We start from the raw sequence: 22,690 nt of genomic DNA, 5'->3' as shown, positions 1-22,690 counted from the left end.
GAAGTGCACCCAAAATGCTCCCTGGAAGTGAGAATGGCCAGACTTCATCTCACCTATTTTGGTCATGTTGTCAGAAGGGACCATTCCCTGGGAAGGATGTCATGCTTGGTAGGGTGGAGGGTCGACAAAAGAGGGGGAAGCCTTCAACAAGATGGACTGACACGGTGGCTGCGATGTTGGGCTCAAGTATAGCAGGGATCATGGAGCTGGCATGGGATTGGGCAGTGTTTCGTTCTGCTGTGCATGGGGTCGCTATGAGTCAGAAACGACTCGAAGGCACCTAACAACAACAACCAGCCTCCACAACTGCACAGACCAAGGCACTAAATCTTTTAATATATATCTACTACTGATTCAGTTTCTATGGTTGAATCTTAACTGATACAGTAAGGCTGAACATTTGTAAATATACTGTAGATAATTAGTAAATATACTTCATACAGGTATCTCACTGTCTGAAAAAGAAGATACAAATAAGGAAATAAGGAATGCCAGAATGAACATGGTGGTGTTAGATGAACTTCACAGGTATCACTATAAGTTCATTATATACATGTATACACACACACAAATATACTTAATCATATATTATACATACAGATAAAACCACAAACCAAACTCACTGCCATTGAGTCGGATCTGATTCACAGTGACCCCCGTTGGGTTTCTGAGGTGGTATCACTACAGAAGAAGATTGCCCAACCTTCCTTCCGAGCAGTGGCTGGTGGGTTTGAACTGCCAGCTTTCTGGCTAGCAGTCAAATGCCTTAGGCACTACACCACTGTTATACCAAAAACAAAATTCACTGCCATAGAGTGGATTCCTACTCATAGCAACCTCCACTGGGTTTCCGAGGCAGTAAATCTTTACAGAAGTAGATTGCCCAGTCTTGCTTCTGTGGAGTGGCTGGTGGATTTGAACCACCAACCTTCTGGTTAGCAGTCAGATGCCTTAGGTATTGTACTACCAGAGCTCCATAGATAGATATAGAGACAAATACAGATGCGTACGCAGCCTAGTATATATGCATATTTTTCCTAGCTCTATCTGCTCAGAGGGCTTAAGAACAATGATACTCTTGTATCATTTGTAGCAATAAACTCACCTAACACCCAGATTTTGGTTTCTAAATATCATTCTCCAATAAAATGACCTCCTTGGAAAACTGGTTGATGCCAGGGCTAGGGAAGAGAAATTACAAGATGAGCTTAAAATATCTTGTGATACCAGAAAATAAGGATGTACTCAGAAAAGGATAGGGCATGTCAAAAGAACACAGAAATCAAGGAGAAGAAGCTCTCAATGGCCAAAGCTGGAAAAAAGTTGAGCAAAAAAAAATCATTGCGGATTATAACATACAGAATAAAATAAATATCCATAACCATATTAATATAAATAATTGAATAAATACCTAAATGGAAGAGAATGAATGGCTCTCCCTTGCAAAAGAATTTCAATTAATAAATGTAACAGGTATGCAGGAAGTATAAAATCTCTCTAGGCTTACTTGCAGGCAAGATCTACTGATGGATGATAAAATCAGTAGTGAAAAGTTGTAGGAGAAACACTGTATTTGAATCTTAAAATGTCTCCTCCAAGATATTTATCAATTACCAAGAGAAAAATATTAACACTACAGAAAAGAAATTCAGCAGACATCACCTTAACCAAGTCATCAAGGTAAGACATTTTATCATCCTGTACCCCTGATATCAATGGAGTAAAAGGATATATTACTTCTATAGCTTCCTGGCAAAAATGCAAAGCCTCAATCTAAGCATGAGAACATATTCCAAAAACCAAACTCACTGACACTGAGTTGATTCCCACTCATAGAGACCCCCTTTTTGGGTTTCTGAGGCAGTAAACCTTTACGGAAGTAGATTGCCCAGTCTTTCATCCACAGAGTGGCTGGGGAGTTTGAACTGCCAACCTTCTGGTTAGCAGTCAAATGCTTTAGGTACTACACCACCAGAGCTCCTTTGAGAACACATTAGATCAATCCAAATTAAGAGGCAGATTATAAAATAACTGACCAGCACTCAAAGTTCTATTCAGCAACACATGGAGTCACCATGAGACAAAATCAACCGGATGGCAACTGGTTTGTTTTTATTCATCCAAAGAATTATGATCATAAAAGACTGAGGACCTGTGAGAGGAATGGAACAGACTAAAGAGTTAAAACAAGTAATGCAAGCAGAGTCCTGGATTGGATCCTGGAACAGGGGAAAGGAAAAAAAAAAAAAAAAATTAGGGGCAAACCTGGTGAAATTCAAATAAAGTCTGTACTTTTATATGTAACAGTATTGTATCATACTGGTTTGGATCATTGTTTGAGGGTTTTGAAAGTTGGCAATATTAGAAGAAACTGGGTAAGGAATATACGTGGACTCAATCTACTTCTGTAATGATACTGCCTCGGAAACTCAAGGAGGGATTGCTATGAGTTGGATCCGACTCAATGGCAGTGGGTTTTCTATACTATTTTTTTTACAGTTTTTCTGTAAGATAAAATTATTTCAAAATAAAGTTAAAAAAAAAAAACCCTGCAATTCAAAAAAGAGGTCTAAATCTGGCCCTGTTTGTTTAAAAACTTTAAAATCATCTGGATCTATTTTAAAAAAGAAGACTACACTCCTATTTTCACTAAAACTAAATATTATAAATATCAATTTTCAGTGTTTTAAAAAGTATGCCATAATTTCATCCTCTTCATTTAAAATGGAAAGGAACTATATAGATCTGGAAAAGAAAAAAACAAACTGGGAATTTTATAAAGGACAAACACATACGTAATTCTGTGTACATGTGTGCACAAAGAGAAGGGCCTGGAAGATTCATTTGTTTGTTCTTTATTTAACACATTTCTACAAAAAAGAAAAAGCCCATTGCCATCAGGTCGATTCCTATTCATAGCTATGCTTGTCGGGTTTCCAAGGCTGTAAATCTTCATAGAAATAGATTGCCTCATCTTCCTTCCCATGGAGCAGCTGGTAGGTTTGAACCACCTACCTTTCCGTTAGCAGACCAATGCCTTAACCACAGCACCAGAGAGCCTTACATTTCTTCAGAGTTCCTACAATATTCCAGGCACTTGCAAGGTTTCTAGGGATGTAACCATGATATTGTCCCCTCCCTTGAGCAGCTCACATTCTACTGGTGGAAGGACACAAAAACCAAGAAAACAAACATAAAATATAAACAAATTAATGTATGTCAAGTTGGCTGGACCACAATTCTGTGTGGTTTAGGCAATTGTTATGTGGGTTATTCCCATGATGGGATAGGCTATATATGTCTAAGCAGACAATCCATTGAAAGGGAGTTTCCCTAGGGGTATGGCCTGCTTCCAATATATTTATGGCCATGCTGGAAAAAAAGACACTCTTCTGTGGATCGGTATCCTGTTATGCTGCCTACAACTGTCCGTGAGTGAACAATCCACAATTTGCCCTATTTATCAAGTGACTCAGAAAGCTGCTAGTTTTGAATGGGGCCCAGAACAACGAAAGACCCTACAACAGGTTCAGGCTGCCATGCAGGCTGCTCTGCCACTTGGGCCACATGATCCAGCTGATCCAATGGTGCCTGAAGTGTCCGTAGTAGTTAGAGATGCTGTTTGGAGTCTTTGGCAGGTCCCTAGTGGTGAACTGCAACACAGACCAAAGGCCTGCCATCCTCTGCAGATAACTACTCTCCTTTTGAGAAACAACTTTTGGCTTGTTGCTGAGCTTTAGTAGAGACTGAATGCCTAACCATGGGCTACTAAGTCACCATGAGGCGTGAGCTGCCCATCATGAACTGGGTGCTGTCTGACCCACAAAGCCATAAAGTTGGACATGCATAGCAGCACTCCATCATTAAATGGAAGTGGTATATCAGAGATAGGGCTTGAGGAGGACCTGAAGGCACAAGTAAGTGCATGAGGAAGTGGCCCAAATGCCTATGGTCTCCATTCCAGTCACATTACCTTCCCTCTCCCAGTCTCCACCTATGGCCTCATGGAGAGTTCCTTATGATCAGCTGACTGAGGAAGAGAAAACTCATGCCTAGTTTACAGATGGTTCTGCACAATATGCAGGCACCATTCGAAAGTGGACAGCAGCAGCACTGCAGCCCCTTTCTGGGACTTTCCTGAAGGACAGTGGTGAAGGGAAATCCTCCCTATGGACAGAACTTCGAGCCGTGCATATGGCTATTCGCTTTGCATGGAAATAAGAAATGACCAGATGTGCAATTGTATATGGATTCATGGGCTGTAGCTAATGGCTTGACTGGATGGTCTGGGACTTGGAAGGACCATGATTGGAAAATTGGTGACAAGGATGTATGGGGAAGAGGTATGTGGATAGATCTCTCTGAATGGGCCAAAGAAGAAAAGATATTTGTGTCTCACATGAATGTCCACCTGCAGTGTAGTAAATTACTTTGTGTGGCTTTTCTACCCATAAGTCTTTGTAAACTCCAAGGTGGGATTTTCTATGAGCAAGTGAGGAGCTCCTGATTGCTGAAGGTGTCCACCTGGAATATTTCTGTTGGGAGAGGCACAAAACAATGTTCTGGGAGGTGCCCACTCTCTCTCAGGTGCTTAGAATTCTGATGCTATAATTGGCTAGTTTGACCACCCTGCCGGGCTCAAAAGGAGGCCTCCTGGAAGCAGAACTCTCTCTGACTGCTGGTTGAGGAAGACGTGCTGCTGAAAGAGACATGGGCTCCTGAGACACGTGTTGCTGGGAAAGAGACGCAAGAGACACGCATTGCTGAGTGAGACACCGAGGGACCAGCACTGCTGCTGAAAGAGACTGTGAGAGACTCTTGGTTGAGGGACGGTGGGCTGGGAGAGAGACTGAGCGTTCTTCCTGAACTTGAGTTGTAGCCTGGTGCTTCCCTAATAAACCCTATAATCTGTGAGTTCTGTGTGGCCACTGCAGTGAATTATCGAACCCAGGAGAGAGGTGGTGGGTGCTTTGGGAGGAACGGTTGGTGAAAAGGGCTGGAGGGAGGCAGCATGTTTGGCCTTGCAGTAATAGGCCTTGGGTTACTGCTGTCTTCCTCTTGTGAGATTAGAGGAGGTCAGAACATGTGGCCTCCTTGCCGTTTTTGCACCACCAAAAGGTGACCTCAGCAGAGGAGGACTTTAATAATCAAGTGGATAGGATGACACATTCAGTGGAAACCCATCCTTTTTTCCCAGCTATTCCTGTCATTGCTCAATGCACTCATGAACAAAGTGGCCATGGTGGCAGGGATGGAGGTTATGCATGAGCTCAGCAACATGGACTTCCACTTATCAAGGTTGATTTGGCTACTGATACTGTTGAGTGCCCAATTTGCCAGGAGCAGAGACCAACACTGAGTCCATGATATGGAACCATTCCTCAGAATGATCAGCCAGCAACCTGGTGGCAGGTTGATTACACTGGTCCACTTCCATCATGGAAAGGACAGCGCTTTGTTCTTACTGGAATAGATGCTTATTCTGGATATGGATTTGCCTTCCCTGCACACAATGCCTCTGCCAAAACTACCATCCGTGGACTTAACAAAATGCCTTATCCACTGTCATGGTATCCCACACAGCATTGCTTCAGATCAAGGGACTCACTTCACAGCAAATGAAGTACAGCAATGGGCCTATGCTCATGGAATTCACTGGTCTTACCATGTTCCCCATCATCCAGAAGCAGCTGGCTTGACAGAACAATGGAATGGCCTACTGAAAACACAATTACGGTGCCAGCTAGGTGGCAATACCTTGAAGAATTGGAACAATGCTCTCCAGGAGGCTGTATATGCTCTAAACCAGCATCCAACATATGGTACTGTTTCTCTAATAGCCAGGATTCATGGATCCAGGAACCAAGGGGTGGAAACAGGCGTGGTACCACTTACTATTATCCCTAGTGACGAACTCAAAAAATTTTTGCTTCCTATCCCTGCTACCCTATGCTCTGCGGGTCTGGAGATTTTAGTCCCAAAAGGAGGAGTGCTCCCACCTGGAAACACAATACTGATTGCATTGAACTGGAAGTTAAGAATGTCGCCCAGCCATTTTGGCTTTCTCATGCTTCTGGATCAACACACAAAGAAGGATGTTACTGTACTATCTGGTGTAATAGATCCTGACTACCAAGGGGAAATCTGAGTGACATTACATAATGTAATGGAGGTAAAGAAAAATACGTCTGGAATACTAGAGATTCTTTAGGATGTATTACTATGCCCTGTGATTAAAGTCAATGGAAAATGACAGCAATGCAATTCTGATATGACTACTAATGGTCCAGACCCTTCAGGAATGAAGGTTTGGATCACCCTACCAGGCAAAGAACCATAACCAGCTGAGGTGCTTGCTGAGGGCAAGGGAAATACAGAATGGGTGGCGGAAGAAGGTAGTTCCGAATATCAGCTACAACCACATGACCAGATGCAGAAAAAGGACTGTGATTGTTATATTTTTTCATTGTATATGTGCATCAAATATTTTTGTTTCCTTCTGTTATGAACTGTGAAATGTAAGTAAGGATAGTGCATTTTGGTTGTACGCATGTTAGCATATCATGTTAGGTGCAAATATGACTTTATAATTATCCTTATTTAGAGATTATATATGGTTAAGATGATGTGTACAACTGCCAAGTTGACAAGGGGTAGACTGTGATAGTTGGAACTGTGTGTCAACTTGGCTAGACCACAATTCCGTGTGGTTTAAGCAACTGTGATGTGAGTTACTCCCATGATGGGATTGGATGTATATGTTTTGAGCAGCCAATCTGTGGAAAGGGAGTTTTCCTAGGGGTGTGGTCTGCTTCCAATATATTTATGAACTTCCTGAGAAAAAAGACACTCTTCTGTGGATCAGGATCCTGTTGTGCTACCTACAACTCTCTGTGAGTGAACAATCCACCATTTAGCCTGGAGATCTTGGATTTCTCATTCGTTGGAGTCAACAGCCTTTATACTGCCTGCCAACCTTGAGCTCGTCAGCCCTTGCAGCTGTGTGAGTCAGGAAAAGCCTTCAGCTTGACGTCATCTGTAAGTGTGTGAGCCATTCTCCTAAAATAAATTGCTCTTTCTCTATATGTATATGTAAGTTTTACCAGTTTTGCTTCTCTAGAGAACCCAGCCTAACCTGGTAAAGTAGAAGGTTAGCAAAAAAGAGGAAGACTGTTAACAAGATGGACTGACACAGTGGCTGCAACAATGGACTCAAGCATAGCAAGAATCAAGAGGATGTCAAAGGACAGGTAGCGTTAAGTTCTGTTGCACACAGAGTCACTATGAGTCAGAACTGACTCAATGGCACCTATAACAACAACAACAACAATGCTGATACCCTGCATGTTTTTAAGCTATGCTAATGCCTTTGTCCTGGAAGAAGTGCAGCTGGAATGTTCCTTGGAAAGGAGAATGGCCAGACTTTGTCTCACCTACTTTGGTTCATGTTGTCAGAAGAAACCACTCCCTGGAAAAGGGTAGCATGCTTGATAAAGCAGAGGGTCAGCAAAGGACAAGACGCTCAATGAGATGGACTGACACAGTGGCTGCAGCGATGGGCTCAAGCGCAGCAGGGATTGTGAGGCTGGCGCAGCACCGGGTAGTGTTCATTCTGTTGTACACAGGGTTGCTATGAGTCGGAGCTGACTCGATGGCAACTAATAACAACACCTTTCTACAATACTTCAAAGCATTTTCCTTGTAATGAAGTATTTCAAATGCATGAATATCAAATTATCCCCTAAAACTTGTAAGACAAATCACACCTCACAAAAATCTTAACATACAAAAGAGGAACAAGTATTTATTTGCCTAACTGGCCATTTATAATAGCCAGCCCTGCCTCCCAAGTCCTCAAAATACTTCCCTGAAGCCAGCAGCACTAAAAGGCACAAAAGCACGATTTTGGCCTAATAACATCTGTTATAGTCTTATAATATCTATTCCTACGTTAAGATTTTCCTGGTCATATAAACAGACAGAATTGTAGACGACAGCATTTGAAAAATGCTAAACATTTTAATTATGAATTATCACTTTGTTTAAAATTGATTAATCCAAATTATATTTTTATCTTATCAAAGGGGATCCCAAATTTACTAAGAAACAATTCAATACGATGCAATTGTCATCTCAGCCTGAAGGTTAACTCCATGTTACCGGCCTTGTGGGTACCAATCAAATATTCGGCTGCTACATCAACCTCCATGTGCCTCAGCTAGAAAACACGCCAAACTTGATGCATCTGCCGTCATTCTCCTGGTCTTCTCTACTGTGTCCCACATAGCATTGCTTCAGATCAAGGGACTCACTTGAATCACACATTCCTATGATAACACGTCAACCATCCACTTGTGCAAGAAATTCCATTGGCTCTAGTTCAGGCATCATCAATTTTTCCCTCTTATGTCTCATTTTCTTCTTCAAAGATATCCTATCTTCATTAAAAACAAACAAAAACCCCTCTCCTGCATCCACATTCCTTTCTAGCCTTTGCCTCACACTCTGTACCCTTAGGGCTCACTTTTCTTGCTAGCGCACGTCCCTCTACCTGATGTTATACGTGTATATGTGCAGTTGCTTACTCTTTCTCTCCAGCAGAATGGGAACAGGTTTTTCTTTTTGGTCACTGAGTAATATCAATACCAAGAACTCTATTTAGTACATAGATGTTCCCAATAACTATCTGCTGAATGAATAACTAATGTAAAGAAAATACTACACATTCCAGTTTAAACACAATGCTACACAAAAACAAAAGTAGGATAGTTTTGAGAAAGCAATCTTGCTGGGATAAAAGTGAAGGAGCTGTTTTCCTTGAAAGGCATGCTGATCCTTTGCAGACGAAATGTAAACTGGCACAGTACTTCTGGAAAGCAATTTATTGGTAGGAATGAAAAGCCAGTGCTCGTGCCCTTTCTCTCAGTAATTCCTTTTCTGGGAACACCTCTTAAACAATAATCCTAAATGCTGAAGATACATTCTACAAAAAGATGTTGGCTGAAGCATTATCTATAACAGGAAATAACCCAAAATACTCCCAAAAAGGGAGGGAATTGATCTAAGAAAAAGGAAAAATAGCAGTAAAATATCCAACTAATGGAACATTAGGAGTAGTGGATAAGGCATTTGGTTGCTGACCAGAAGGTCAGAAGTTCAAACTCACCACTAGCTGCTCTGCAGGAGGACGGTGAGGCAATCTCCTTCTGCAAAGATATATGGCCTTGGAAACCCAAAGGGGGTTGCTATGAGTCAGAATCGACTCTGTGGCAATGGGCTTTTGGTTTTTTGGTTTAATGGAACATTTGGCAGTTCAATCATTTGAAACAATTTTGAAGAACTTTCATTGAGTCAGGTATTGTGCTGGGAATGCATTTAAAATGATGGTTTTTAGGACTCTGGTAGTACATATACTGAAATGGGAAAGATACAGAATTAGCATGGTTCCTGCACAAGGACAACAAATGAATGATGGTTTTCACCAAAAATGTTGAACAATGTAAGGTGTTACAATGTACAGTTACATGGAAAAAGAGAATGAAATAGCTATAGGGTAACAAATCATAAAACAAAAGTAAACAAATATGCACAGAAAATATGAGAATGAAATACACAAAAATATTAATAATGATTATCTTTGGTTGTTGGAACCAAGAGTAATATGGATCATCTATCTTACTTTGCTATAATTTCTGAATATTCTTTAATAAACATGTATGTTTAATAAAGGATAAAACTGTACTTTCTTTTAAAAGCTTCATTGTTGATACCACCTTCTTCTGAATCATACCTATTTTCCTCAAAATTAAAACAGGTAGAGCCAAAATTTCAAACTGAAAAAATTACTGCGATCTTAGCCCAAAGTTAAAAACTGAAAAAAGAAAAAATTAAGCCTTGCGCATTCTCCTTCCCTGCTGTTGTTACCCAGGAGAGGTTGACAATAACCCTTTTGAAGAGACTTAATGATTTCATCAAGGACTGCACTGCATCTCTACATAAACCTTTAATGTAACACTATTTCTCACTTATCGACTGCTTCATTAACCGACATTTCACATTTATGACAATAGTAAAAAAATCTATCTGACTCTTTTGCACGTTAACATTGTACGTCTGGCAGTAATGAACACCAATGTGCATGCAAGGCAGGAGCAATGCTGGCTGTGATGGTTAAGGTTATGTGTCAACTTAACTGGGCCATGATCCTCAGTGGTTTGGCAGTTAAGCAATGACGTAGTCATCCTCTGTTTTCACACAACACTGATTTTCACATAATGATCTGGTCTTTGGAACCAAATCATGCCAATAAGTGAGAAGTGGGTGTAATGTAAAACGGTGTGACCGCAGCATCATCTGGCCTCTTGTCTAACTGCCCACGCTAGGAGAAGGATCATTACCAGTATCAACAAGGCTGTTTTCTATGAAGCAGAAGTCAGACATACCTCCTCTCTCCAACCGTTTTACCAATTCTGACACCAGCTGTTTCTACCACAGCACTGTCCACTTCTCTGCTGGGTCCGATAATCTGTTACAATGGCCACAAAGAACTCAAAGACAATACTTATGATTGTGGGGTTTATTAGGGAAGTATCTGGTTACAGTTCACTATCAGGAATGACTCGGGATATAGCTCTTTAGTCAAGACAGCTTCTTGGCTGTGCCTACAGGCAGGACTTCCCTGACTCTTGGCCCCTTGGGCACCACAGGCCTCTCAGGCCTATTGGGCCAGCCCAAACTATGCCTTGCTCAGAGCAAGTATCACAAAGCTCTTTCACTCTACCCATAAATGAGCACAAGCACCCCACTAGGCCAGTAACACTGTCCTTCAGCTCTAGCTCTGTAGGTTGGCAAGCCTCCACCTGTAGCCACTCAGCTCTCTCGCTCTGTGGACCAGGAAGCCTTAATTGCATTATTAGCAAGCTATCCAATCCCCTGGGTGGGCCACAGGCACTCATTTGCATAGTGCCACCCAATTAGTTGGGGGAAGTTACAAGACCAGGTCAAGAAAGGCCATATAAAGGTGATACATTGTACCATAAACAGTCTTGACTTAGAAACTTTCAAAAAGTAACTTCTTTTCAAAACAGGCCATTTTCAAAGCTTTACTTCAATTTAATGTTCTTTTCTTTTTAGATTTCACTGTAAAAGTAAAAGAAAATTTAAGAATACATTGTTTTCATATTACTGTTGCTTTCAGTACTTTTGAAAATTAGATTAATTTATACCTAACAAGAATATATACTGAAGTGAGTCTCATTTAAAACAACATTTGATATGGTTTTAAATTATTTTAAATGGATAACTAGAATATGAGGCAATGTGTTTGTCCACTTATTTGTGTTTTAGGGGGAGGAGTTGTTATCAACTATTCTTGACAGCCCTTAAAGATATAAATGGGAAGAATGATGCATCAGTTCCGTAAAATTATAAACTTTTCAGATATAAGTACACTTTAATGAGGCACCCACCCCCAAATTATACATACTGATTTAGCCATTTTCTCAGAGCCACATTTTCATATCATTCAGACATGTGCTAGGAGAGGAAAAACATCAGGCTGAAAAAGGAAAGGTCCATTTTCAGACAATTAATCATTCGTTACTGATGAAAGCCAGTTTAAACAGCAATGAACTACCTTACCAATGGCAATATTCAAGCCTAAAATCCCACCTCTCTCTTTCAATAAAGAAGTTGGTTTGCACCACCCTCCTCAAAGGAGTCCTGATTTAACTGACTAGAAAGCTTGCCAAATGGGTGAGGTGTGTGATATGATTATTCTCCTGGTCCCAGTTTTTCTGTTTTTCATCTATGTTAGTGGAGTCTCACTGGTTGCTTGGGGTCATATTTTTAGAAAAAACATTTCTTAAAAAACAAAATATTTTGCAACATGGAAGAACCGCCACCAAGGCAGGCTGAAGCATAAAAGGCAGTAAGAAATTTTTTTTAAATGCTCAGGCACTTGCCTCAAAAGTAAATCTAAGAATTAAAAAAATAAATAAATAAAAATACAAATGTTCCTAAAGAAGTGGAAAAAATAGGAAAGGTAAAGAATGAAGAAAATACAAGGAAGGGACAGGGGACAAAGGACTAATTTCAACATGAAATGACCGTTAATAGCTCTAAACAAGAAAACTAAAGGAGCACTCTGGAGGAATGGGTAAGTACTCAACTGCTAACCAAACTGCCGGCAGTTCAAACCCACCCAGCACTGCATGGCTGAAAAACCTGCTGATCTGCTTCCTTAAAGACGACAGCCAAATACCCTGTGGAGCAGTGCCACCCTGCACACATGGCTGATCGTGAGTTGGGACTGATTAGATGGCACCAACACCAACAACAACAAGAAATAAGAAACGACAGAGTACTCTGCTTAGAAAATAAGCAATTACATACACAATACAGATACAACAATCAATTTTCATTCAGTTTTACAATTAACCTAAAATAATTAAACCTTGAAACCAACAAATACAAAAACAAGCCATTGTTTCTAAATTGCGAGCTCTCTATTCAGCAGTCCCCCACATCCCTCTCCTGCATCCTCACCTCTACTCTCCTACTTTCCCTGCCCCATCTGTCTCCCTGTCCTTCTTCTCCTTCCTCGCCCACCACAGCCAGGACCAAACCAAGGAAAATGGTTGGGCATGTAACGCCCTACCCTCTAGGGTATCAGCAAAGAGAGGCGTGCAGTTAGGTCATTAAGGACTCTGGGGCTTATCCAATGCGTCCACCTCTACCTAGCTGTCCCTGCAAGTATGTGTCACCTGTACTCTGAAAATCACTCCAGTTCCCTGTCGGCTGGACCAGCTTGAATGCCATGAAAACCCTATTCTTTCCCACTGTCTCCCCACATGTTTATCAACTCTGTCAGCAGGAAAGAAGTGAAAGCCAGGCTGGGGAAAGGCACCTGAGAAAATAAACACACCAACAACACAGGAGAAATAATTGTTTCAACATGAACTAAGTATTTCCATAATCACGACTAAGTATTTCCATAATCACGCTATTGAGACTTCAAACACAAGTTGAATGAATGAACAATAGACATTACTAGACTGTCGATATACTGAAAACAATTTGTTCACTATATATTTTAGTTATGGTACAAATCAATTATTTTCAAAAATAGAATTAATGCCAAGATCAGCTTCGTGGATCAAACCTTTACAATTTTAATGTCATATGATTATTCACAAGGAGCTGTGGAAGCACAATGCCTAAGGCATCTGACTGTTAACCAAAGGTTGGTGACTCAAACCCACCAGCCACTCTGTGGAAGAAAGATGGGCCAATCTACTTCTGTAAAGATTCAACGCCTCAGAAACTCAACAGGGGTCACTATGAGTCAGAATCCACTCGATGGCAGTGGGTTTGATTTGGTTTTTGGTATCATTATCCACGTATCTTTAACAATAAGATCTGACTTTTTCTTATATGTGTCAGATAGATCATTTTATAATGTTTCTAAAGTCAGAATTTACAAGTTCAAACTTGGCAAATAATCCTATTACATAATATTCCTGTTTAACTCACTGCAGTTGAGTTCGACTCATAGTGACCCCTCCTTGGGTTTCTGAGGCAGTATCTCTACAGAAGTGGATTGCCCATCTTCCTTCTGCAAAGTGGCTGGTGGGTTTGAACCGCCAGCCTTCTGGATAGCAGTCAAATGCCTTAGGCACTACGCCACCAGAGCTCATTTCAGTCTTTTCCTATATAGGCATTACAAGAAATACTCATTCATGTCTAAAGACAAAAAGAACTACCGAACCACCTGCATGCTAAGTTGATTAAAAAGTTGCAGGGGGTTCCAAAGAGAGGAAATGCTCAAGATCCTGAAAAATGCCTTTTCTAATTCCATGGTCGGGAAATTACTCCAAATGTAAGGTGCTTTGTGTCAAAACCTATGCAAAAATACACTATTTGTTCTGAGACTCAGCACTCCTTGCTAAATACGTGCACAATTCTCAAAGACTACTTCTGAAGCTACTTTCACCTTCTCATGAAAAATGACTACTTTAGCCCAAAACAGTAAGTGCTTGGAGATAGCAATTTTCTGAGCATTGTAATGGTCTCAAGAGCACAAAACAGAACAGCCTTCTGAAGTGAGCTGCACTGCAGGGGGAGGGGGGCTCAGCGGGCCCAGTTAGAGGGAGGGTCGATGGCCCAGCCACTCAGAGCTGTGAAATCCGCAAATGAGAGCACCAAGCACTTTGCGCCCTGCAGCAAAGGCGGCAGCCACGGGCTGCCTGCAGGACTAAGTCAAGGGGCAGTGTCAGGCAAGGAACTGTAGCCCAGAGCAGGGCAGCTCACTGTCCCCCACACACTTCAAATGGAATCTCTGGAATCGAATAGCAATTCTATGAGAATGGTCCAAGCATCACTCTTACAGGTCTCTGAATTTTTATACAAAGGGAAAATGTTTTTAATTCCTTAAAGCACATTAGTGACTTAAACTCAGCATAGTTTACTTCAAGCTTTTAAATCCAAACCATCAGCCGTCTTGGAGTCAATCACACACTTAGACAATCTTGCCCTTTAAACAACTAATGATAAAGGCAGAGCTCTAGCTTATCTGGTGAGGAGCCCTTTTTCACACATTAACAATAGTGCTGAACAACCCTAAAGAGGCAACACACATGCACAAAACCAGCTTTTCTGTGCACGTGCCCAATCTCCAACAGAAGAAGCAGACCCTCAACCTGCAGGTCAGCGACATTCTGGAGGTGACAGATCATCAGCGTCAGGATGTCCGACAGGGAGCCTGGACAAGCACCTACTGTCCTGGCCAGGGAACAGCCTCCAACGGTCCACGAAGTCCTAAGCAGCTCAAGTTTTCATTCTTTTTCTCGGCTTTAATCTTGATAGGAAGCAATTACATCTATGTGTCCAGAGAGCTTTTTTCTGTCATCCACTTCAATGACTGAAAAAGAGACACTTCTCAATTTCACATGAGAAAATTATCACACTCTGCATACCCAACCAATAGTCCCCTTTTTAAAGAAGGGTTATTATGGGATTCTCATGTTAATGGCAGGACATAAAGCACTTTCTGAAAGACATGACAAACTCCATCTTCCATGACTCCTCACTGTAAACTTGACACAGTCACACTCTTGTAAATAAAAACAAAATTCTACTGGATGGGTGAAAATTCACTTTGTTTCGCTAACACCCAGTCAAATCTTTCCAATCAATGTATGACTAGATGCCAGCCTGCCATAACACTGTCACCTCTTCCCAGAAGGCAAGGAATCAGGAAGTAGTTTTTAAAGGCTGAGCTGAAAAATAGACTAATTCTTTATTGATAAGTTCTTGTTTATATGAAACTCCTAGAAGAAGCTGCCAAAGGCAAACTGTTAAGATCTACTTGGAAAGCAATGATCTCAGAGTGAATACCTAGAAAAGAGGAAAATGAGGATGAAGAAGAAGAGGAGAAGGGGAGGAAGAGAGAAGGAGGAGAAAAGAGAAAAAGGAAGAAGAAGAAAGACAAATATTCAACTTAAGAGTGAGACACTGGCAGGAGTTCTGTATAAACTCCATGCTTTATGCATCAATTCCAAGGCTTGGCATTCAATAAATTACATCAGAGGATACAATAATTGCCAAGGTCAAGGTCAGTGAGCTGAGGTAGCCAATTCTTATCCTTATTTAAACAAAAGGCATCCCTCTAAAAATCATGTATGACATAGGACATCTCTAGTTTTGTTTCTAGTCCCAATTTTTCTCAGTTGAAATGCTGATTTAGTCTCTTTTTCAATAGCCCAATGATTATAAGAAACTGCCAGTTTCAAAGGTTAAAAATATAATCTGACAGTTGGTAGTGATGCTTCTAAATTATATGCTCCACATAGGCACCAAGCAAACCTGTTTATTTTGTTGCCACACTAGATACATCCAGAGCTTCTGCCATGACCCAGAGCATGACCAAAGAAACCACGCACCTCAACACTCCATAACAGCGCCTCAGAGACACCACAAAACACAAACACGCAGAACCTAAGGGAACCAGTGCAACTCTCCAACAGAAATGCCTTTCCTACACACAGCCCTTAAACAAAAAACCAAACACACTGCCTTACAGGAAGCTAATTAAGTTACCTGCAAAATATGATTTCTATCAAGAAATGAAATGTTTGAAAGGGATTTTTTCAGAGGGTTCTTTTGGGTCCCAGTTTTCTACCTCTTTTAAATTTACAGTGTTATTCAATGGTCATAATGTTCAGAAGGATCAACAAGGCAAGCGTAATCCATCAAAGACTCAAATGTACCACCTACATTATATTTGGAAAAGCAGAAACATGAATGGTAACTTTCTTTTAAGAACTCTGTAAAGAGATTTCTGCTTACTCACCAGTTAACCTAAAACTTCAATTATCCATAAGTATGCTACTAGTGAAGCATTCTGATTAACTGAGATCTTTACTGTATAAGGAGGAGTCCCTGGGTGGCACAAAACAGTGAAGTGCTCAGCTACTGAAAGGCTGGTGGTTCGAATTCACCCACAGGCAACTCAGAAGAAAGGCCTGGTGATCTACTTCCAAAAAATCAGTGGCTGAAAACCCTATAGAGCACAGTTCTACTTCAACACACATGGGATCACTGTGAGTTGGAGTCGACTTGCCATTGGTTTGATTTGCTTTTACTGGGTAAAGCTTAGGTTAACTACTCACCTAGTGCTTCTCAGCGTACAAAATATGCAGCCCATTGTTCAAAAAACCAAACGTACTGCCAATGAGTCAGATCCAACTCATAGCGACCCCTCCTTGGGTTTCCAAGACAGTATCACTATGCAAGTGGATCACCCAACCTTCCTTCTGAGGAGTGGCTGGTGGGTTTGAACCACCAGCCTTCTGGTTAGCAGTCAAATACCTTAGGCACTTAGTCTTGTTTTTTACCCAGTTACTTTTGATTCTGAAAAGACAAGAATTCAGCTTTAAAAACACATTCTATCGGAAAAAAGAAAGGCTTTTTTCACTTTAATAATAGTTACCATATGTAGCTAATATATTTGTAACAGAAAGCCAAAAACATCAACTCTTGGAGAAATCTCAATTTAAAGAGATCTGTGGTAATAAATTAACCCATCAACCACTAACTATCCCACCAAAAGCTCTGGATACTATCCCTGAGCATTATTTCTCATTTTGATAAAAATCTGCCATCTCCAGATCATTTTTTTATTGAAATCAGGTGCTCATAATATACCAGAAAGAAACTCTACAAAGCAATGGTCAAATACTCACCATAAGATAGTCTCTTATTATGATACAATCAAAACTAAATCAACAAATCCATTAAGCCACTTTACAAACCCACAATTCACAAAGCATTTGGACTGCAGCTTACTCTCAAAGACATGTGCCCACACACTGAAGAGCAGACCACTTCCCCTCTACTTGTTGGCAAGTCACGAGGCAGCACATGCAATCACAGAGGCTGATTTGTGTCTCTGTCTATGCTCCAAGTAGAATACAGCTTTGGAGATGCAGAGACACTGTGAAGAATAAGGGCCTTGACTCAGAATAATTTTTGTCACTACAGTGCTCTCCAGTGTGTACATAACTTTTTTAATATCACCGTATTTCCCATTTTATTTGTTATAAATCCCATGAATAACCTGAATGTTAGACATTTCATTATCTACTATGGCTTCTGTAAGAACTGATGTGGGAATGGAGAAGGAAGAATATTCATTTGAGGATGCTACAAACTGAAGGCGGGTGGGTACAGGGATGGGACCACAGGGAATAGAAGGAAATCAGGAATGAAAATCAGGGAAGAAAATGGCTTCCGGTCCCCTGTTCAACAGAACTCTGCATAAAAATAAATATAATTTAATGACAAGATTTTGTGATTTAACCAAAAATAAAAAAGGAAAATACGAACTCAAGTCAGCCATCAGAGTACCCCAGCCATCTGATTTCAAATATATAACAAGCTGCATTCAACATAGTATGATGGAGGAAAAAAAAAGTCAACAAACATCAAGTATATGTGTGTAGAGACATGAAAAAAGGACACATGAAAATTGGCTTAATGGTAAATAGTGTGTGTGTGTGTGTGTGTGTGCGCGCGCGCTATAATAAGCATAAAGTTTTCTTAAGAATCAAAGGAAATAAGTTGAAAAGTAGAAGATGCAGAATGAAAATGCACAGAAACCAATCAGCACACACAGGTGCAAAAGCCAACTGGGATCAGGATCAGGAGAAAATACTGGAAAGAATATTTATCTGTGGCTTCAGAATGAAATGATAAGAAAGCAAAGCAACTTAATTTTGAGTAAAAATAACGATTTATCACTGTCAAGATGCATTTGGGTTTTTTGGTTTTTCTAGGGAGACTTTTAATAATGCATATCAAGAAAGATCATTGGAAGCTGCTGAGACTACTGTCAGCTTCAGGCCACATCCCTGTTGTCATCTACCTTAAGTTCCTCTCTTTCTTAAAATTTAGAATAAAATGAAAAATTCATCACCATCCCATCTCAGGACCGAAAAGCCAACTGTCAATGAGTATCTATCATGTTTATGTTCTGAAGAACTTTACAATCTACCATGGAATACACAAACAGAAGACTTTAGAAAGCTAATCAGAGGCAGACAAATAAACCAAACACCTTTTCAAAAATAAATTACTCATTCTTGAAAACTGTGGCAGAGAACAAAGAAAAGGGAGAGAAGCTATTCGTGTTGCTGTTGTTGGGTGCCATCCAGTCATTTCCAACTCACGGTGACCCTACAGGAGGACAGAGTGGGACTGTCCCAATGGGTTTACTAGGCTGTAATCTTCACGGGAACGGATCTCCAGGTCTCTTCCCCCATGAAGCAGCCAGGTTCGAATTCCCGACCTTTTTGGTTAGCAGCCACCATTGCACCAAAGAGCAGCATTTATTTTTAGACAATGTATTATCTACTACGATTCCTGTAGGAGCTCTGGTGGCATAGTGCCTAAGGCACTTGACTGCTAACCAGAAGGCTGGCCGTTCAAACCCACCAACCACTCCTTGGAAGGAAGATGGGGCAATCTACTTCTGTAGTGATACTGCCTCGGAAACCCAAGGAAGGGTCGCTATGAGTCAGGTCCGACTCAACAGTCTGACTTGACTGCACATAACAACAACAACATGATTCCTATGGGAGCTCTGCTGGCGTAGTGCCTAAGGCACTTGACTGCTACCCAGAAGGCTGGCAGTTCAAACCCACCAGAGACTCCTTAGAAAGAAGATCGGGAAATCAACTTTCATAGAGATACCACCTCAGAAACCTAAGGAGGGGTCACTATGAGTCAAATTGACTTCATGGCAGCAAGTTTTTTTTTTTTTTTTTATGATTCCTATAAGAACTGGGGTGGGAATTTGAGCAAATATTACTGATCGTGCACAAAATGGTAGGTACTAGACCAAGTGCTGGGACAGAGTAGAGTGGTGAGACACAGGCCCTACCTACCCTGAAGGTACCGTCTAATGAGGGGGCGCTTACTGGCACAGAGGGCGACCATAGAAATAGACACATAGAACTGAAAGATCACCTAACTGCTCCTGGCTGGAACAAAGAGGAGGAGGAATCAGAAAGGGCATCACACTGGAGGTGACACCTGAGCTAAATCCTAACAGGTGAGTTAGGTAGAACAGGAGCTCTGGTGGCACAGTGCCTAAGGCATTTGACTGCTAACCAGAGGGCTGGTGATTCAAACCCACCAGCCACTCTTCAGAAGGAAGATGGGGCAAGCTATTTCCATAGTGATACTGCCTGAGAAACCCAAGGAGGGGTCACTATTTGACTTAATGGCAGAGTTTGGTTTGGTATTTTTTTGGTGCCAGGCAAAGAAGCTGAACTGTAGGCAAGCAGAGAGAACTGTACGTGCAAAAGCACAGAGGATGAAGAAAAGAGGGCGAAGAAAGATCTTCGGACATATAATGGGGGTGGAGGGAGAAAGGGCAAGGAAATACATTATCTTGGGCTTGCCTAGGTAATACATATGTAGGATTTGGTGTCCTTAAAAGTACCTAAAAGACTTATTTTCAGAGCCCTTAGCACACTGCCTTTCCAGAGATTGTTTAAAGATCTCAGATGTGGATTTGAGATTCCCCTGCTCCCATACATTCTATTAGAACAGAGAGACACCTAAAATCATATGGCAGTTCCTAATGCCACCCCTCAAAAAGCAGAATTTGTGTTAAATAACCTAATAACAATATTTGCTCTAAAAAAAAATATTTGGCTTAGTTTAACATTTTTTCTAGCTTTAACCAAAAATCTCTAAAGATGAAGATTGTTCTTGTTGTTGTTGTGTGTCGTCGAGTCAGCCCCGACTCATAGCAACCCCTCCTTGGGTTTCCTAGGCAGTATCACTACGGAAGTTAGCAGTCAAGTGCCTTAGCCACTATGCTACCAGAGCTCCCAAAAAAAGATGAAGATTGGCTAATACTTTATAAGGAGGTACCCACACTATACATAAAGTATATTAAAAAATACATATGTTTATGGACAATAAATAGGAGTGAGCAAAAAGTAATTGAAAATATTAGCATCATTACTGATTTTTCTTTCTTCTTTCAAAATTGTCCTTAATATTCCTTAATATCATCTTTGTAGCAGATAGGCTTTTTTTTTTAATTACCATATTGGTTGCATATAAATTGCCATAAACGTTTTCCATTTACAAATTGATCAAGGCAAGAAAGTGAAATGATTAGTGTTACTAATGACTGTTACCATCTTAAAGTTATTTGAGGATATATGCCACACACCTGAACACTGGTCTAACCTAGGAGAAACTGGGTTGAAATAATTTCACAAGCAAAATCCAGAGTATGTGATTTATGGTGAGTATTCATGTGGACAAAAAGACCCAATTAGATTGGAGAAAGATTCCCTAAAACCAAGCCTAAAGGGCCACAGAAAGCCCTGCTCCTGAGGGAGCAGAGCTCTATTGTCCGAGTTTGATCTGAATGGAGGTAACAGGAAAGCAGGGGCAGGCATCCTCTGACCCCTTCCTGTTGCAGGAGCAGAAAGGGAAATGTGAGCAGGCAGAGCCAGCAGGCAGTGGGAAGGGAGGGGCGGGCTCCCAGCAGGCTGTCAGCCCACACCATGGTCTAGCACATCCCAGCCAGTCCAGTGGGGAAGTCGTCAGCATTTCCATTGTTGTAATCACGACTTTAGACTCTAATGTCAAACATTAAGAGTTACACCCTTCTGTATTTATCAAAAATTATTACTGGTGATGATATGGTCTCTCCAGTCTGACTACAAGCTTTAGGAAGGAGAAAATGCACGAGCGTTTGAACCTGAGACCGGGATTCAAATGTCCATTCTACCCCTTATGAAGTGTATGGCTTCATACAAGTCACTCAACCTCTCAGCACCTCTGTTTCCTCATATGTCCATTGGGAATGGTATCATGTCTTCCAGGACTGCTGTCATCAAACACCTGGCATGTGGCAAAGGTTCAACAGCCCCTTGCAAGCCCTGCACGCTGCACAAAGGACCTGAAGTTCTTACTGCCTCCCACAGTCAGTAGACTATACAGTAGCCAGGAAAACCAGTAAGGAGGTCAGACTTCCTTTTTCAAAAAAAAAGAAATACTTGCCATTGGGTCAATTCTGACTCACAGTGACTCCATGTGTCAGACTACAATTGTGCTCTACAGGATTGCAATGGCTGAATTTTTGGAAGATCACCAGGTGTTTCCTCCGAGGTGCCTCTGGGTAGACCTCCAACCCTTCGGCTAGCAGCGAAGAGTTAACAGTTTGCACCACTCAGGGACTCCCAGACCTCCTGACTACCAACACTGCCTACAAAAGGGGAAGTAACTCTACATACATGGTTGTGCCTGAAGAACAAGATTGAGAATAGAGCTAGGCTCTCTTTCAACAGAGTTCCTGAGAGATAAGTGGCACTAGGAGCTCTGGTAGCATAGTGCCTAAGGTATTTGACTGCTAACCAGAAGGCTAGCAGTTCAAACCCACCAGCTATTCTGTGGAGGGAAGAATGGGCAATCTAATTCTGTAAAGATTTACTGCCTTGGAAACCTAAAGCAGGTCACTATTGACTTAATGGCAGTGAGTTTGGTTTTTTTTTTTTTTTTAAAAAAAAAAAAAAGCAGTATGACAGGGTTGCTACGATGGTTACACTGTACTTAGCACAATCTAGGGCACTTGACTGCTAACCAGAAGGCTGGCAGTTCAAACCCACCAGCCACTCCTTGGAAGGAAGGTTGGGCAATCCTACTTCCGTAGTGATACTGCCTCAGAAACCCAAGGAGGGGTCACTATGAATCGGGGCCGACTCGATGGCAAATAACATAACAGGAGCAGTTTTATTTCTCATACAACACAGGATTAGCAAGCCATTACATGTGGTACAGAAATTCCCACTAACACAAAACATAAGCTTTGACAGTAAAGGGTGGCAGGCACTGGGAAGGAGGGTGTACAAATTATTAATGTGATAAAGGTTTTCCCCACCTGGGAAAAAAGTGAATTATTTTAAAAAATTTTAAACAGTAGTACAAAGGCAGACAACCATTATAAGACAATAATTCAATTGAAATACATTCTGATGTGTGTAAACCACTCAAGTGTCACCCTTTTGCAGTTTATTACATTATCAGAATCTCCTGATTGAATTTTATCCCTGCGGTGCTTCCAGGTCTGTGTCCCCCTCTCCCCATACAGCAGCTAATACTGCTT

The 22,690-nt window shown here is 41.1% G+C and overlaps 1 protein-coding gene and 1 pseudogene across 1 annotated transcript in view; one reads left to right on the top strand and one right to left on the bottom strand.

Moving 5' to 3' along the window:
* The window catches only part of PELI2 (pellino E3 ubiquitin protein ligase family member 2), a 262,851-nt gene that overhangs the window by 220,363 nt on the left and 19,798 nt on the right, over positions 1-22,690 (bottom strand). The window lies entirely within an intron of this gene.
* Positions 9,394-9,492, top strand: LOC122150727 (annotated as a pseudogene).

This window comes from Orycteropus afer, unplaced genomic scaffold, assembly GCF_000298275.1.
Source record: "Orycteropus afer afer isolate SDZICR_OR568_19922 unplaced genomic scaffold, OryAfe1.0 scaffold00214, whole genome shotgun sequence".
Taxonomy (NCBI): Eukaryota; Metazoa; Chordata; class Mammalia; order Tubulidentata; family Orycteropodidae; genus Orycteropus; species Orycteropus afer.
This window is presented reverse-complemented; position numbering and strand designations above follow the sequence as displayed.